This window comes from Apium graveolens, chromosome 10 (assembly GCF_009905375.1).
Source record: "Apium graveolens cultivar Ventura chromosome 10, ASM990537v1, whole genome shotgun sequence".
In the NCBI taxonomy this organism is placed as follows: Eukaryota; Viridiplantae; Streptophyta; class Magnoliopsida; order Apiales; family Apiaceae; genus Apium; species Apium graveolens.
Genome location: NC_133656.1, coordinates 186,959,587 through 186,964,685, shown reverse-complemented (window position 1 = coordinate 186,964,685; position 5,099 = coordinate 186,959,587).

Genomic DNA, 5,099 nt, shown 5'->3' with positions numbered 1-5,099 from the left:
AGACATGATGCTGAGAAATCTCGACAAGCTAAAGTTTCATTCGAGAACTCAGAGACCTCTATAAGTCAAATTTACTAGAGCATTAGAGATCTCGATAAGTCATTATAGTTATCGAGATGTCAAGATCTCTATATGCCTAATTGGAGATCTCGAGTAAAATTCTCAAAGTATAAAATCACAGACCAGTTCAATATTCAAGATAAACAATCAACAAACAATCCAACCAGCTGGATTGACAAGTCTACAAAAAGCAGCTTGAAGAATGTGCAAGATCAATGGTGAAGATTAACTGACAGAGGAAGATCAAGATAATCACGGGATGCTAAAGATATGCTAAGCCAGAAATGGAAGATCTACTTTTTTATAAATAGAAATGACAAGTGACAGTTTAGAAAAGTTAATAACATGTCTTATTGTACACTGTGTAAACCAGCAGTTAACTGAATTATAAAGTTAACACTGGTCCTTGAGTCTGGGGTAACAATTTAGATAGAAATCTTGTAATTCTCTCAAGAAGAAGCTAAGCTCTTTATCAACACAAAGCCTAGAAAATTTATAGCAAAACATCCTTAATTTTAATATAAAATTAAGTGAGTTTTGAAGATTTGTGTTCTTTATTTTCTGCAAGCTTAATTTCTGCATGAACACATTTTACTACAAGATTTAATTTACTTTGTTCAACCATAAACATTCAAGAGAAGCCTAAAACATCTAAAACACATTCACCCCCTGTGTGTTATTCATTTCCTAACAGAAGGCCATACAACACCTTAGACAGCTTATAAACCAAGTGCTCCTGACCTTTTTTAACGAAACCTTCAGGTTGAGATACGTATACCTCTTCTTTCAAGTCGTCATTCAAAAAGGCCAACTTTACATCCAAGTGGTGAACCTGCCATACGTTTTTTACAGCGAGAGCTAGAAGCAGACGTATTGTTTCCAAGCGTGTTACAGGTGCGAAGATCTCCTCAAAGTCCACTTCATATTCCTGAATGTAACCCTTTGCCACGATCCTTGCTTTATATTTCACAACATTCCCACTCGCATCCTTTTTTAACTTGTAGAACGATTTCAAATCTATCGCCTTTCAGCCTGCTTGTAATTCTGTTAACGTACATGTTTCATTTTTCTCAGATGGTTCAGCATCAAAGGATAAAATGTTAATTCAATGAAGGATTAGTATCTCATCTGAAGAAGGAAGGTTGAGAAGCTTGCTCTTCTTAGAGTAAGGAAAGGACATGCTTGTGGCTAGACTGGAATCTCTGGAAAGGTGAAATCAATGGATTCTACTGTAAAGTTTCATCTGAAAAAAGTTTAGCTATGGCATTAAAAGCTCTCATTCTTGAACATCAATTCAAGGAACTCTCTTGTAAAAAGGGGTTAGTGAGAGGACTGCCTCATCTGAAATTCAGAAGGATGATAAATGTGAGGCATGTCAGAAAGATGAGTAAAAGACAACATCACATCAAAGTGAAGATATACCTTAATGATGGTGGATGACTACTCTTAATAAACAAAGTTGTTATTCGTGCATTCTCAAGAAAAGACATCACAGATGGTGATTGATCATATCAGAAGATCAAGTTGGAAGCAACTTTAAAAGAAATGATCTTGTGGTCAGATGATGGGACTAAATTCAAGAAGCAGTTCGGATTAATATATGCAATAACAAGAATATTTTAAGACATATTCAACACTGGGAACTCCGTATCAGAATGGAGTTGTACAAAGGAAGGATAAGAACTTGATTAAAGCAACAAGGACAATGTCAAGCAAATCAAGACTTTCTAAATACCAAAGGGCTGAAGCAGTCAATACAGTTTACTATAAGTAAGATCAGGCCTTGATCAGGATGTATACATGAAGATCACTAATGAGTTAATGGCCAACAGGAGCAAACACTGGATAACCTGAAAGTGTTTGGAGAGATGTTCTACAGAAGCAAACAATGAAATATTTTCAGTTGTTTGAAGATCTTGGCATTTGTAGCTAAGACTATTAAGGATATTTTCCATGGCTACTCAGTGGAGTATACAATCTACATGGCATTTGTGGTTGATCAACAGAAGGTGATAGATAACCTAAATGCATAGTTCAATAACTCCATGCTCCAAGCTGTTATGGGAGAAATTAATGGTATTGATGATTCATATCGAAGTAGTGGAATGACAGTGTACCTAACACAACTCATTATTTCAATGAAGCCATTCAGCAAGGGTAAGGATTTTTAGGAAATCCCAGCAACAACTTAGGGGGAGCAAAAGAAGGATCAACTAGTCAGACACAACACCACATTAAAAATCAAGAGGACACTACAAGAATATATCTGCTGAGACAAAGGGTTTGATGTCAATATTATTCCCATAGTCTAGTTCTTAAGTGATCCAGATGGTGGAGTAATGATTAGCAGGGCTACTGAGTATGAATGATTAATTCTGTAGTTTTCTATCTGAAGAAGAAACTAAGAAAGTTACAGAAGCTGTGATAGATACGGATTGATTGGATGATTGCAAAGCAAGATGAACTCAATCAGTCAACAAGAAGATTTTAGGGAAGCTGGTATCCAAACTAAATGACAATTTTTTAATTGGTACAAGGATAATCAGAAGTCAAAACTGGATGACAATGGCATTGTTATGAGGGACAAGGCCAAACTGGATGCTAGGTTATTATCTGGAAGCAGTATCTGACAGAAAGCACCAGTGACGAGACTTGAGGATATTACGAAATATCAGGCACCTGATGCATATTCAAACTTGGAATTGGACTCTAGTAGATGTGTACAAGTGCACTTCTGTTTGGTGAGTCAAAGGAAGAAGTCAATGCACATCAGTTCATGGACTTTACAGATGCAAATCTATTAGAATCTGTATATCTCTCGTTCACAAGCTCACTTCATGATGGTATGAACCGGTATCTTACTCAAGTAATCGTCAAGAACATGGTATGACACTCTAACTGAAGTTATAGTTAATTATGAACTAGTAGAGTTATCATATTAATAACTCTCTTATCACTAGGAACAAACATAATGTTATATATATGTAGTGATATAATGATAAATGTTATATGTTGGTCTACTAACAGAAACTTGTGCAGGATAATTTGCTAAGTAATTGCAGAGTAAGTATGGAGGAGCATGTTGGAAATGTTGCAATTCTATTTGGAATTACTACAAAGTAAAACAAAAGAATGAAGAAACCACTAAAGCTTGATCAATGCAACTCAAGTATAATGGCAAGCTATAGAGGTATGACAAGCTCACTCTTTTACTCAAATGCTAATAGACAACATGTAATATTCTCAAGATGCCAATGTGTAAGGTTCCAAGTGGATCCTAGAGAATTCAATCGTATAGCTATTAACAAGATTTTTAGATATCTTACGGGGCTACCAACTCTCGGAGTATAGTACCCTATAGATATTATGCTTAACATGTTTGGCTATATAGATATAGATTACGCAGGTTGTAAGAAAGACAGGAGAAGCATCTCAGGAAGCTGTCAACTTAAGTGACAGGAGAAGCATCTCGGGAAGCTGTCAACTTCATGGAAGAAGATTGATTTATTGCTATGATAAGAGACAACTTCAAATCCAACATATCTGTGGAACACTCTATGACAAGGCACATTCACACCAAGTATCATTTCTTTCGAGAACATGTATTTAAGTCAAAGAGTTACTTGCAGGAACATTTACTAAATCACTTGTTTAAGTTAATTTTCAAGACTGGTTTGTAGGTGTGGGGTACCATTCATTGCATATTAGCTGGAAATCCTATCTGTGAGGAATTCTTAATATAAGTTCACAGATATTAAATCTTCAATATTTAAAGGACTTGTGAATTTATCAGTAATCCAATACCTCGTACTTAGTGCTATTATCTTGATTTTTATGATTACAATGTCATATACATTTGTGGTAGTTAAGTATTATAGCATTAAGTTTGAATATTATTTTAATCGATTTAAATTATGATGGTAGACAATTCCATTCCTTATTAGTCTCATAATTTAAATTATATTAAAATAATATGCAACACAGTTATTTGTATCATTTATGAATAATTGTGATACTTCTAGTATTAGTGATATTATTTAGAATTTTTGTTCTAATTAATCAATGCTTATTTTTAAATTTACTAATATTGAAAGTTGAAGTATTTTCTAAGTTATGTGTATAAAACTCTCAATATTTTATATGCTTAGAAAATATTTCTAAATTTATTAATTATCCATAGAGAGATTTCCATGTATATAAGTCATATATCTCATTGATGATTCTTCGAGAATAATTATAAATATTTAAGTGCTAGTATCTAACTCATAGATATTTAGTATTTATTTATTTAATATTTATTTTGGGTAATTTGGATTATGGAAATTGAAACACAATGATTTTATTTGATCCATAATTCAAACTAACTTAAAATAAATAAGCAGAATGATTGATTATAACTAAATCTGTCAATAATTGATATCTAGTATATTGATTGTAACCTATGTGTTATAAGTTAATTATGAGATTTTGGTTTTAGTGAATTTAGCAATGTTTACATCTCAAGAATTCAGTGAAATCAGAATCATGATTGTAGCATAATTAGTTGTATGCTAATTTTTGACTTATATCAGTTAATGATATTTAGTTAAGAGTTCAACTATGAATTAATTGTGAAGTGTTAGTATTTGTGGCATTACTTAGAACTCCCCTAAGTAATCAATGTTTATCGTCAGTCACTTATACTAATATAAAAAGTGTAAAAATCTTTCTTAAGTACAACTATGGTCAATGTGAATAATGCTTTATTAGAAGTAACCATATGTCGTCAAGTTTGAATATTTTTTTATACTTACTTGCAAATTCCTAAATATTTTGATATTAATGCCATACTCAATGGATCAAAGTATATGGAACCTAGAATATTTTTTCTAAGATTTCAAACAAGACAATGTTGGTTAATATTGCTTTATTTATCCAACCAATATTGTTTGAGATATTACAATTGTTAGGTTTTAACAATTGTATAGTATATGAAATTGAATGCTAATGTCTATTTGATAGATAATTGGTATTTAATTCATTGATATCTTATTCTAATA